A 15,181-nucleotide genomic window follows, 5' to 3' on the forward strand; every position below is an offset into this window, starting at 1 on the left:
AAATTAGAAAAATTTATTTTAGCCGTAAATCGAAAATAATGGGGACACCGGAGCTGTTCGAAGCGCCGAGCGCGCCGCGTACGCCCGAATATTTTCAAAGTCCCAACGTACCGATCAAGAGTAAAGTACCATTTTCCTACATTAGATTTCGTTCTAAATGCTTAATCCCTATGTAAAAACGTTAGTTAAGCAAGAATATCGTATTTTTAAAAAAATCTAATGATAGGATTTTCCAGAAAATTGAAAAAACCGAAAAATGTCAAGAGTAAAGTGCCATTTTCTGACATTAGATTTCGTTCTAAATGCTTAATCCCTATGTAGAAACGTTAGCTAAGCAAGAATATCGTATTTTTAAAAAAATCTAATGATAGGATTTTTCAGAAAATTGAAAAAACCGTAAAATGTCAAGAGTAAAGTGCCCTTACTTTAAACAATGTATCGTTCTAAATGCTTAATCCCTATGTAAAAAAGTTATTTAAGCAGGAATATGTTATTGAAAAAAATTAGAAAAATTTATTTTAGCCGTAAATCGAAAATAATGGATCGAGCGAATCGGTCGATTGCGCCGAGACGCGCTATGATGCAACAGACGAGCGATTGGAACGCCCGAATATTTTCAAAGTCCCAACGTACCGATCAAGAGTAAAGTACCATTTTCCTACATTAGATTTCGTTCTAAATGCTTAATCCCTATGTAAAAACGTTAGTTAAGCAAGAATATCGTATTTTTAAAAAAATCTAATGATAGGATTTCCCAGAAAATTGAAAAAACCGAAAAATGTCAAGAGTAAAGTGCCATTTTCTGACATTAGATTTCGTTCTAAATGCTTAATCCCTATGTAAAAACGTTAGTTAAGCAAGAATATCGTATTTTTAAAAAAATCTAATGATAGGATTTTCCAGAAAATTGAAAAAACCGTAAAATGTCAAGAGTAAAGTGCCCTTACTTTAAACAATGTATCGTTCTAAATGCTTAATCCCTATGTAAAAAAGTTATTTAAGCAGGAATATGTTATTGAAAAAAATTAGAAAAATTTATTTTAGCCGTAAATCGAAAATAATGGATCGAGCGAATCGGTCGATTGCGCCGAGACGCGCTATGATGCAACAGACGAGCGATTGGAACGCCCGAATATTTTCAAAGTCCCAACGTACCGATCAAGAGTAAAGTACCATTTTCTGACATTAGATTTCGTTCTAAATGCTTAATCCCTATGTAGAAACGTTAGTTAAGCAAGAATATCGTATTTTTAAAAAAATCTAATGATAGGATTTTCCAGAAAATTGAAAAAACCGAAAAATGTCAAGAGTAAAGTGCCATTTTCTGACATTAGATTTCGTTCTAAATGCTTAATCCCTATGTAGAAACGTTAGCTAAGCAAGAATATCGTATTTTTAAAAAAATCTAATGATAGGATTTTTCATAAAATTGAAAAAACCGTAAAATGTCAAGAGTAAAGTGCCCTTACTTTAAACAATGTATCGTTCTAAATGCTTAATCCCTATGTAAAAAAGTTATTTAAGCAGGAATATGTTATTGAAAAAAATTAGAAAAATTTATTTTAGCCGTAAATCGAAAATAATGGGGACACCGGAGCTGTTCGAAGCGCCGAGCGCGCCGCGTACGCCCGAATATTTTCAAAGTCCCAACGTACCGATCAAGAGTAAAGTACCATTTTCCTACATTAGATTTCGTTCTAAATGCTTAATCCCTATGTAAAAACGTTAGTTAAGCAAGAATATCGTATTTTTAAAAAAATCTAATGATAGGATTTTCCAGAAAATTGAAAAAACCGAAAAATGTCAAGAGTAAAGTGCCATTTTCTGACATTAGATTTCGTTCTAAATGCTTAATCCCTATGTAGAAACGTTAGTTAAGCAAGAATATCGTATTTTTAAAAAAATCTAATGATAGGATTTTTCAGAAAATTGAAAAAACCGTAAAATGTCAAGAGTAAAGTGCCCTTACTTTAAACAATGTATCGTTCTAAATGCTTAATCCCTATGTAAAAAAGTTATTTAAGCAGGAATATGTTATTGAAAAAAATTAGAAAAATTTATTTTAGCCGTAAATCGAAAATAATGGATCGAGCGAATCGGTCGATTGCGCCGAGACGCGCTATGATGCAACAGACGAGCGATTGGAACGCCCGAATATTTTCAAAGTCCCAACGTACCGATCAAGAGTAAAGTACCATTTTCTGACATTAGATTTCGTTCTAAATGCTTAATCCCTATGTAGAAACGTTAGTTAAGCAAGAATATCGTATTTTTAAAAAAATCTAATGATAGGATTTTCCAGAAAATTGAAAAAACCGAAAAATGTCAAGAGTAAAGTGCCATTTTCTGACATTAGATTTCGTTCTAAATGCTTAATCCCTATGTAGAAACGTTAGCTAAGCAAGAATATCGTATTTTTAAAAAAATCTAATGATAGGATTTTTCATAAAATTGAAAAAACCGTAAAATGTCAAGAGTAAAGTGCCCTTACTTTAAACAATGTATCGTTCTAAATGCTTAATCCCTATGTAAAAAAGTTATTTAAGCAGGAATATGTTATTGAAAAAAATTAGAAAAATTTATTTTAGCCGTAAATCGAAAATAATGGGGACACCGGAGCTGTTCGAAGCGCCGAGCGCGCCGCGTACGCCCGAATATTTTCAAAGTCCCAACGTACCGATCAAGAGTAAAGTACCATTTTCCTACATTAGATTTCGTTCTAAATGCTTAATCCCTATGTAAAAACGTTAGTTAAGCAAGAATATCGTATTTTTAAAAAAATCTAATGAGAGGATTTTCCAGAAAATTGAAAAAACCGAAAAATGTCAAGAGTAAAGTGCCATTTTCTGACATTAGATTTCGTTCTAAATGCTTAATCCCTATGTAGAAACGTTAGTTAAGCAAGAATATCGTATTTTTAAAAAAATCTAATGATAGGATTTTTCAGAAAATTGAAAAAACCGTAAAATGTCAAGAGTAAAGTGCCCTTATTTTAAACAATGTATCGTTCTAAATGCTTAATCCCTATGTAAAAAAGTTATTTTAGCAGGAATATGTTATTGAAAAAAATTAGAAAAATTTATTTTAGCCGTAAATCGAAAATAATGGGGACACCGGAGCTGTTCGAAGCGCCGAGCGCGCCGCGTACGCCCGAATATTTTCAAAGTCCCAACGTACCGATCAAGAGTAAAGTACCATTTTCCTACATTAGATTTCGTTCTAAATGCTTAATCCCTATGTAAAAACGTTAGTTAAGCAAGAATATCGTATTTTTAAAAAAATCTAATGATAGGATTTTCCAGAAAATTGAAAAAACCGAAAAATGTCAAGAGTAAAGTGCCATTTTCTGACATTAGATTTCGTTCTAAATGCTTAATCCCTATGTAGAAACGTTAGTTAAGCAAGAATATCGTATTTTTAAAAAAATCTAATGATAGGATTTTTCAGAAAATTGAAAAAACCGTAAAATGTCAAGAGTAAAGTGCCCTTACTTTAAACAATGTATCGTTCTAAATGCTTAATCCCTATGTAAAAAAGTTATTTAAGCAGGAATATGTTATTGAAAAAAATTAGAAAAATTTATTTTAGCCGTAAATCGAAAATAATGGATCGAGCGAATCGGTCGATTGCGCCGAGACGCGCTATGATGCAACAGACGAGCGATTGGAACGCCCGAATATTTTCAAAGTCCCAACGTACCGATCAAGAGTAAAGTACCATTTTCCTACATTAGATTTCGTTCTAAATGCTTAATCCCTATGTAAAAACGTTAGTTAAGCAAGAATATCGTATTTTTAAAAAAATCTAATGATAGGATTTCCCAGAAAATTGAAAAAACCGAAAAATGTCAAGAGTAAAGTGCCATTTTCTGACATTAGATTTCGTTCTAAATGCTTAATCCCTATGTAGAAACGTTAGTTAAGCAAGAATATCGTATTTTTAAAAAAATCTAATGATAGGATTTTTCAGAAAATTGAAAAAACCGTAAAATGTCAAGAGTAAAGTGCCCTTACTTTAAACAATGTATCGTTCTAAATGCTTAATCCCTATGTAAAAAAGTTATTTAAGCAGGAATATGTTATTGAAAAAAATTAGAAAAATTTATTTTAGCCGTAAATCGAAAATAATGGATCGAGCGAATCGGTCGATTGCGCCGAGACGCGCTATGATGCAACAGACGAGCGATTGGAACGCCCGAATATTTTCAAAGTCCCAACGTACCGATCAAGAGTAAAGTACCATTTTCTGACATTAGATTTCGTTCTAAATGCTTAATCCCTATGTAGAAACGTTAGTTAAGCAAGAATATCGTATTTTTAAAAAAATCTAATGATAGGATTTTCCAGAAAATTGAAAAAACCGAAAAATGTCAAGAGTAAAGTGCCATTTTCTGACATTAGATTTCGTTCTAAATGCTTAATCCCTATGTAGAAACGTTAGCTAAGCAAGAATATCGTATTTTTAAAAAAATCTAATGATAGGATTTTTCATAAAATTGAAAAAACCGTAAAATGTCAAGAGTAAAGTGCCCTTACTTTAAACAATGTATCGTTCTAAATGCTTAATCCCTATGTAAAAAAGTTATTTAAGCAGGAATATGTTATTGAAAAAAATTAGAAAAATTTATTTTAGCCGTAAATCGAAAATAATGGGGACACCGGAGCTGTTCGAAGCGCCGAGCGCGCCGCGTACGCCCGAATATTTTCAAAGTCCCAACGTACCGATCAAGAGTAAAGTACCATTTTCCTACATTAGATTTCGTTCTAAATGCTTAATCCCTATGTAAAAACGTTAGTTAAGCAAGAATATCGTATTTTTAAAAAAATCTAATGATAGGATTTTCCAGAAAATTGAAAAAACCGAAAAATGTCAAGAGTAAAGTGCCATTTTCTGACATTAGATTTCGTTCTAAATGCTTAATCCCTATGTAGAAACGTTAGTTAAGCAAGAATATCGTATTTTTAAAAAAATCTAATGATAGGATTTTTCAGAAAATTGAAAAAACCGTAAAATGTCAAGAGTAAAGTGCCCTTATTTTAAACAATGTATCGTTCTAAATGCTTAATCCCTATGTAAAAAAGTTATTTTAGCAGGAATATGTTATTGAAAAAAATTAGAAAAATTTATTTTAGCCGTAAATCGAAAATAATGGGGACACCGGAGCTGTTCGAAGCGCCGAGCGCGCCGCGTACGCCCGAATATTTTCAAAGTCCCAACGTACCGATCAAGAGTAAAGTACCATTTTCCTACATTAGATTTCGTTCTAAATGCTTAATCCCTATGTAAAAACGTTAGTTAAGCAAGAATATCGTATTTTTAAAAAAATCTAATGATAGGATTTTCCAGAAAATTGAAAAAACCGAAAAATGTCAAGAGTAAAGTGCCATTTTCTGACATTAGATTTCGTTCTAAATGCTTAATCCCTATGTAGAAACGTTAGCTAAGCAAGAATATCGTATTTTTAAAAAAATCTAATGATAGGATTTTTCAGAAAATTGAAAAAACCGTAAAATGTCAAGAGTAAAGTGCCCTTACTTTAAACAATGTATCGTTCTAAATGCTTAATCCCTATGTAAAAAAGTTATTTAAGCAGGAATATGTTATTGAAAAAAATTAGAAAAATTTATTTTAGCCGTAAATCGAAAATAATGGATCGAGCGAATCGGTCGATTGCGCCGAGACGCGCTATGATGCAACAGACGAGCGATTGGAACGCCCGAATATTTTCAAAGTCCCAACGTACCGATCAAGAGTAAAGTACCATTTTCCTACATTAGATTTCGTTCTAAATGCTTAATCCCTATGTAAAAACGTTAGTTAAGCAAGAATATCGTATTTTTAAAAAAATCTAATGATAGGATTTCCCAGAAAATTGAAAAAACCGAAAAATGTCAAGAGTAAAGTGCCATTTTCTGACATTAGATTTCGTTCTAAATGCTTAATCCCTATGTAAAAACGTTAGTTAAGCAAGAATATCGTATTTTTAAAAAAATCTAATGATAGGATTTTCCAGAAAATTGAAAAAACCGTAAAATGTCAAGAGTAAAGTGCCCTTACTTTAAACAATGTATCGTTCTAAATGCTTAATCCCTATGTAAAAAAGTTATTTAAGCAGGAATATGTTATTGAAAAAAATTAGAAAAATTTATTTTAGCCGTAAATCGAAAATAATGGATCGAGCGAATCGGTCGATTGCGCCGAGACGCGCTATGATGCAACAGACGAGCGATTGGAACGCCCGAATATTTTCAAAGTCCCAACGTACCGATCAAGAGTAAAGTACCATTTTCTGACATTAGATTTCGTTCTAAATGCTTAATCCCTATGTAGAAACGTTAGTTAAGCAAGAATATCGTATTTTTAAAAAAATCTAATGATAGGATTTCCCAGAAAATTGAAAAAACCGAAAAATGTCAAGAGTAAAGTGCCATTTTCTGACATTAGATTTCGTTCTAAATGCTTAATCCCTATGTAGAAACGTTAGTTAAGCAAGAATATCGTATTTTTAAAAAAATCTAATGATAGGATTTTTCAGAAAATTGAAAAAACCGTAAAATGTCAAGAGTAAAGTGCCCTTACTTTAAACAATGTATCGTTCTAAATGCTTAATCCCTATGTAAAAAAGTTATTTAAGCAGGAATATGTTATTGAAAAAAATTAGAAAAATTTATTTTAGCCGTAAATCGAAAATAATGGATCGAGCGAATCGGTCGATTGCGCCGAGACGCGCTATGATGCAACAGACGAGCGATTGGAACGCCCGAATATTTTCAAAGTCCCAACGTACCGATCAAGAGTAAAGTACCATTTTCTGACATTAGATTTCGTTCTAAATGCTTAATCCCTATGTAGAAACGTTAGTTAAGCAAGAATATCGTATTTTTAAAAAAATCTAATGATAGGATTTTCCAGAAAATTGAAAAAACCGAAAAATGTCAAGAGTAAAGTGCCATTTTCTGACATTAGATTTCGTTCTAAATGCTTAATCCCTATGTAGAAACGTTAGCTAAGCAAGAATATCGTATTTTTAAAAAAATCTAATGATAGGATTTTTCATAAAATTGAAAAAACCGTAAAATGTCAAGAGTAAAGTGCCCTTACTTTAAACAATGTATCGTTCTAAATGCTTAATCCCTATGTAAAAAAGTTATTTAAGCAGGAATATGTTATTGAAAAAAATTAGAAAAATTTATTTTAGCCGTAAATCGAAAATAATGGGGACACCGGAGCTGTTCGAAGCGCCGAGCGCGCCGCGTACGCCCGAATATTTTCAAAGTCCCAACGTACCGATCAAGAGTAAAGTACCATTTTCCTACATTAGATTTCGTTCTAAATGCTTAATCCCTATGTAAAAACGTTAGTTAAGCAAGAATATCGTATTTTTAAAAAAATCTAATGATAGGATTTTCCAGAAAATTGAAAAAACCGAAAAATGTCAAGAGTAAAGTGCCATTTTCTGACATTAGATTTCGTTCTAAATGCTTAATCCCTATGTAGAAACGTTAGTTAAGCAAGAATATCGTATTTTTAAAAAAATCTAATGATAGGATTTTTCAGAAAATTGAAAAAACCGTAAAATGTCAAGAGTAAAGTGCCCTTATTTTAAACAATGTATCGTTCTAAATGCTTAATCCCTATGTAAAAAAGTTATTTTAGCAGGAATATGTTATTGAAAAAAATTAGAAAAATTTATTTTAGCCGTAAATCGAAAATAATGGGGACACCGGAGCTGTTCGAAGCGCCGAGCGCGCCGCGTACGCCCGAATATTTTCAAAGTCCCAACGTACCGATCAAGAGTAAAGTACCATTTTCCTACATTAGATTTCGTTCTAAATGCTTAATCCCTATGTAAAAACGTTAGTTAAGCAAGAATATCGTATTTTTAAAAAAATCTAATGATAGGATTTTCCAGAAAATTGAAAAAACCGAAAAATGTCAAGAGTAAAGTGCCATTTTCTGACATTAGATTTCGTTCTAAATGCTTAATCCCTATGTAGAAACGTTAGCTAAGCAAGAATATCGTATTTTTAAAAAAATCTAATGATAGGATTTTTCAGAAAATTGAAAAAACCGTAAAATGTCAAGAGTAAAGTGCCCTTACTTTAAACAATGTATCGTTCTAAATGCTTAATCCCTATGTAAAAAAGTTATTTAAGCAGGAATATGTTATTGAAAAAAATTAGAAAAATTTATTTTAGCCGTAAATCGAAAATAATGGATCGAGCGAATCGGTCGATTGCGCCGAGACGCGCTATGATGCAACAGACGAGCGATTGGAACGCCCGAATATTTTCAAAGTCCCAACGTACCGATCAAGAGTAAAGTACCATTTTCCTACATTAGATTTCGTTCTAAATGCTTAATCCCTATGTAAAAACGTTAGTTAAGCAAGAATATCGTATTTTTAAAAAAATCTAATGATAGGATTTCCCAGAAAATTGAAAAAACCGAAAAATGTCAAGAGTAAAGTGCCATTTTCTGACATTAGATTTCGTTCTAAATGCTTAATCCCTATGTAAAAACGTTAGTTAAGCAAGAATATCGTATTTTTAAAAAAATCTAATGATAGGATTTTCCAGAAAATTGAAAAAACCGTAAAATGTCAAGAGTAAAGTGCCCTTACTTTAAACAATGTATCGTTCTAAATGCTTAATCCCTATGTAAAAAAGTTATTTAAGCAGGAATATGTTATTGAAAAAAATTAGAAAAATTTATTTTAGCCGTAAATCGAAAATAATGGATCGAGCGAATCGGTCGATTGCGCCGAGACGCGCTATGATGCAACAGACGAGCGATTGGAACGCCCGAATATTTTCAAAGTCCCAACGTACCGATCAAGAGTAAAGTACCATTTTCTGACATTAGATTTCGTTCTAAATGCTTAATCCCTATGTAGAAACGTTAGTTAAGCAAGAATATCGTATTTTTAAAAAAATCTAATGATAGGATTTTCCAGAAAATTGAAAAAACCGAAAAATGTCAAGAGTAAAGTGCCATTTTCTGACATTAGATTTCGTTCTAAATGCTTAATCCCTATGTAGAAACGTTAGCTAAGCAAGAATATCGTATTTTTAAAAAAATCTAATGATAGGATTTTTCATAAAATTGAAAAAACCGTAAAATGTCAAGAGTAAAGTGCCCTTACTTTAAACAATGTATCGTTCTAAATGCTTAATCCCTATGTAAAAAAGTTATTTAAGCAGGAATATGTTATTGAAAAAAATTAGAAAAATTTATTTTAGCCGTAAATCGAAAATAATGGATCGAGCGAATCGGTCGATTGCGCCGAGACGCGCTATGATGCAACAGACGAGCGATTGGAACGCCCGAATATTTTCAAAGTCCCAACGTACCGATCAAGAGTAAAGTACCATTTTCCTACATTAGATTTCGTTCTAAATGCTTAATCCCTATGTAAAAACGTTAGTTAAGCAAGAATATCGTATTTTTAAAAAAATCTAATGATAGGATTTCCCAGAAAATTGAAAAAACCGAAAAATGTCAAGAGTAAAGTGCCATTTTCTGACATTAGATTTCGTTCTAAATGCTTAATCCCTATGTAGAAACGTTAGTTAAGCAAGAATATCGTATTTTTAAAAAAATCTAATGATAGGATTTTTCAGAAAATTGAAAAAACCGTAAAATGTCAAGAGTAAAGTGCCCTTACTTTAAACAATGTATCGTTCTAAATGCTTAATCCCTATGTAAAAAAGTTATTTAAGCAGGAATATGTTATTGAAAAAAATTAGAAAAATTTATTTTAGCCGTAAATCGAAAATAATGGATCGAGCGAATCGGTCGATTGCGCCGAGACGCGCTATGATGCAACAGACGAGCGATTGGAACGCCCGAATATTTTCAAAGTCCCAACGTACCGATCAAGAGTAAAGTACCATTTTCCTACATTAGATTTCGTTCTAAATGCTTAATCCCTATGTAAAAACGTTAGTTAAGCAAGAATATCGTATTTTTAAAAAAATCTAATGATAGGATTTCCCAGAAAATTGAAAAAACCGAAAAATGTCAAGAGTAAAGTGCCATTTTCTGACATTAGATTTCGTTCTAAATGCTTAATCCCTATGTAGAAACGTTAGTTAAGCAAGAATATCGTATTTTTAAAAAAATCTAATGATAGGATTTTTCAGAAAATTGAAAAAACCGTAAAATGTCAAGAGTAAAGTGCCCTTACTTTAAACAATGTATCGTTCTAAATGCTTAATCCCTATGTAAAAAAGTTATTTAAGCAGGAATATGTTATTGAAAAAAATTAGAAAAATTTATTTTAGCCGTAAATCGAAAATAATGGATCGAGCGAATCGGTCGATTGCGCCGAGACGCGCTATGATGCAACAGACGAGCGATTGGAACGCCCGAATATTTTCAAAGTCCCAACGTACCGATCAAGAGTAAAGTACCATTTTCCTACATTAGATTTCGTTCTAAATGCTTAATCCCTATGTAAAAACGTTAGTTAAGCAAGAATATCGTATTTTTAAAAAAATCTAATGATAGGATTTTCCAGAAAATTGAAAAAACCGTAAAATGTCAAGAGTAAAGTGCCCTTACTTTAAACAATGTATCGTTCTAAATGCTTAATCCCTATGTAAAAAAGTTATTTAAGCAGGAATATGTTATTGAAAAAAATTAGAAAAATTTATTTTAGCCGTAAATCGAAAATAATGGATCGAGCGAATCGGTCGATTGCGCCGAGACGCGCTATGATGCAACAGACGAGCGATTGGAACGCCCGAATATTTTCAAAGTCCCAACGTACCGATCAAGAGTAAAGTACCATTTTCTGACATTAGATTTCGTTCTAAATGCTTAATCCCTATGTAGAAACGTTAGTTAAGCAAGAATATCGTATTTTTAAAAAAATCTAATGATAGGATTTTCCAGAAAATTGAAAAAACCGAAAAATGTCAAGAGTAAAGTGCCATTTTCTGACATTAGATTTCGTTCTAAATGCTTAATCCCTATGTAGAAACGTTAGTTAAGCAAGAATATCGTATTTTTAAAAAAATCTAATGATAGGATTTTTCAGAAAATTGAAAAAACCGTAAAATGTCAAGAGTAAAGTGCCCTTATTTTAAACAATGTATCGTTCTAAATGCTTAATCCCTATGTAAAAAAGTTATTTTAGCAGGAATATGTTATTGAAAAAAATTAGAAAAATTTATTTTAGCCGTAAATCGAAAATAATGGGGACACCGGAGCTGTTCGAAGCGCCGAGCGCGCCGCGTACGCCCGAATATTTTCAAAGTCCCAACGTACCGATCAAGAGTAAAGTACCATTTTCCTACATTAGATTTCGTTCTAAATGCTTAATCCCTATGTAAAAACGTTAGTTAAGCAAGAATATCGTATTTTTAAAAAAATCTAATGATAGGATTTTCCAGAAAATTGAAAAAACCGTAAAATGTCAAGAGTAAAGTGCCCTTACTTTAAACAATGTATCGTTCTAAATGCTTAATCCCTATGTAAAAAAGTTATTTAAGCAGGAATATGTTATTGAAAAAAATTAGAAAAATTTATTTTAGCCGTAAATCGAAAATAATGGATCGAGCGAATCGGTCGATTGCGCCGAGACGCGCTATGATGCAACAGACGAGCGATTGGAACGCCCGAATATTTTCAAAGTCCCAACGTACCGATCAAGAGTAAAGTACCATTTTCCTACATTAGATTTCGTTCTAAATGCTTAATCCCTATGTAAAAACGTTAGTTAAGCAAGAATATCGTATTTTTAAAAAAATCTAATGATAGGATTTTCCAGAAAATTGAAAAAACCGTAAAATGTCAAGAGTAAAGTGCCCTTACTTTAAACAATGTATCGTTCTAAATGCTTAATCCCTATGTAAAAAAGTTATTTAAGCAGGAATATGTTATTGAAAAAAATTAGAAAAATTTATTTTAGCCGTAAATCGAAAATAATGGATCGAGCGAATCGGTCGATTGCGCCGAGACGCGCTATGATGCAACAGACGAGCGATTGGAACGCCCGAATATTTTCAAAGTCCCAACGTACCGATCAAGAGTAAAGTACCATTTTCTGACATTAGATTTCGTTCTAAATGCTTAATCCCTATGTAGAAACGTTAGTTAAGCAAGAATATCGTATTTTTAAAAAAATCTAATGATAGGATTTTCCAGAAAATTGAAAAAACCGAAAAATGTCAAGAGTAAAGTGCCATTTTCTGACATTAGATTTCGTTCTAAATGCTTAATCCCTATGTAGAAACGTTAGTTAAGCAAGAATATCGTATTTTTAAAAAAATCTAATGATAGGATTTTTCAGAAAATTGAAAAAACCGTAAAATGTCAAGAGTAAAGTGCCCTTATTTTAAACAATGTATCGTTCTAAATGCTTAATCCCTATGTAAAAAAGTTATTTTAGCAGGAATATGTTATTGAAAAAAATTAGAAAAATTTATTTTAGCCGTAAATCGAAAATAATGGGGACACCGGAGCTGTTCGAAGCGCCGAGCGCGCCGCGTACGCCCGAATATTTTCAAAGTCCCAACGTACCGATCAAGAGTAAAGTACCATTTTCCTACATTAGATTTCGTTCTAAATGCTTAATCCCTATGTAAAAACGTTAGTTAAGCAAGAATATCGTATTTTTAAAAAAATCTAATGATAGGATTTTCCAGAAAATTGAAAAAACCGAAAAATGTCAAGAGTAAAGTGCCATTTTCTGACATTAGATTTCGTTCTAAATGCTTAATCCCTATGTAGAAACGTTAGTTAAGCAAGAATATCGTATTTTTAAAAAAATCTAATGATAGGATTTTTCAGAAAATTGAAAAAACCGTAAAATGTCAAGAGTAAAGTGCCCTTATTTTAAACAATGTATCGTTCTAAATGCTTAATCCCTATGTAAAAAAGTTATTTTAGCAGGAATATGTTATTGAAAAAAATTAGAAAAATTTATTTTAGCCGTAAATCGAAAAAAAAGACTGTTCGTTTCTCTGTCTCTCTCGCGCGATCGAACTATCGATGTTTCCCGACAAACTATTGGGAGGTTAATTAAACTTTATACATGAAATTACTCGTTCCGATCCCTGCTACACAGCCGTATACTTTTTATAATTTTGTGGAATCGGGAACCTCGAAATATTTAACATAACGCGGATCGACTGTCTCTGTCTCTTTCTAGATCGGAAGAATCGATGTTTCCCGGCAAACTAATGGGATATTAATTAAACTTTATACATGAAATTACTCGTTTTGATCCCCGCTACACAGCCGTATACTTTTTATAATTTTGTGGAATCGGGAACCTTGAAATATTTAACATAACGCGGATCGTCTATCTCTGTCTCTTTCTAGATCGGAAAAATCGATGTTTCCCGGCAAGCTATTGGGAGTTTAATCAAACTTTATACATGAAATTACTCGTTTTGATCCCTGCTACACAGCCGTATACTTTTTATAATTTTATGGAATCGGTAACCTTGAAATATTTAACATAACGCGGATCGACTGTCTCTGTCTCTTTCTAGATCGGAATAATCGATGTTTCCCGGCAAAGTAATGGGATATTAATTAAACTTTATACACGAAATTACTCGTTTTGATCCCCGCTACACAGCCGTATACTTTTTATAATTTTGTGGAATCGGGAACCTTGCAATATTTAACATAACGCGGATCGACTGTCTCTGTCTCTTTCTAGATCGGAATAATCGATGTTTCCCGGCACACTAATGGGATATTAATTAAACTTTATACATGAAATTACTCGTTTTGATCCCCGCTACACAGCCGTATACTTTTTATAATTTTGTGGAATCGGGAACCTTGAAATATTTAACATAACGCGGATCGACTGTCTCTGTCTCTTTCTAGATCGGAATAATCGATGTTTCCCGGCAAACTAATGGGATATTAATTAAACTTTATACACGAAATTACTCGTTTTGATCCCTGCTACACAGCCGTATACTTTTTATAATTTTGTGGAATCGGGAACCTTGAAATATTTAACATAACGCGGATCGACTGTCTCTGTCTCTTTCTAGATCGGAATAATCGATGTTTCCCGGCAAACTAATGGGATATTAATTAAACTTTATACATGAAATTACTCGTTTTGATCCCCGCTACACAGCCGTATACTTTTTATAATTTTGTGGAATCGGGAACCTTGAAATATTTAACATAACGCGGATCGACTGTCTCTGTCTCTTTCTAGATCGGAATAATCGATGTTTCCCGGCAAACTAATGGGATATTAATTAAACTTTATACACGAAATTACTCGTTTTGATCCCTGCTACACAGCCGTATACTTTTTATAATTTTGTGGAATCGGGAACCTTGAAATATTTAACATAACGCGGATCGACTGTCTCTGTCTCTTTCTAGATCGGAATAATCGATGTTTCCCGGCAAACTAATGGGATATTAATTAAACTTTATACATGAAATTACTCGTTTTGATCCCCGCTACACAGCCGTATACTTTTTATAATTTTGTGGAATCGGGAACCTTGAAATATTTAACATAACGCGGATCGACTGTCTCTGTCTCTTTCTAGATCGGAATAATCGATGTTTCCCGGCAAACTAATGGGATATTAATTAAACTTTATACATGAAATTACTCGTTTTGATCCCCGCTACACAGCCGTATACTTTTTATAATTTTGTGGAATCGGGAACCTTGAAATATTTAACATAACGCGGATCGACTGTCTCTGTCTCTTTCTAGATCGGAATAATCGATGTTTCCCGGCAAACTAATGGGATATTAATTAAACTTTATACATGAAATTACTCGTTTTGATCCCCGCTACACAGCCGTATACTTTTTATAATTTTGTGGAATCGGGAACCTTGAAATATTTAACATAACGCGGATCGTCTATCTCTGTCTCTTTCTAGATCGGAAAAATCGATGTTTCCCGGCAAGCTATTGGGAGTTTAATCAAACTTTATACATGAAATTACTCGTTTTGATCCCCGCTACACAGCCGTATACTTTTTATAATTTTGTGGAATCGGGAACCTTGAAATATTTAACATAACGCGGATCGTCTATCTCTGTCTCTTTCTAGATCGGAAAAATCGATGTTTCCCGGCAAGCTATTGGGAGTTTAATCAAACTTTATACATGAAATTACTCGTTTTGATCCCCGCTACACAGCCGTATACTTTTTATAATTTTGTGGAATCG

Source organism: Megalopta genalis, unplaced genomic scaffold, assembly GCF_051020955.1.
Source record: "Megalopta genalis isolate 19385.01 unplaced genomic scaffold, iyMegGena1_principal scaffold0052, whole genome shotgun sequence".
NCBI lineage: Eukaryota > Metazoa > Arthropoda > Insecta > Hymenoptera > Halictidae > Megalopta > Megalopta genalis.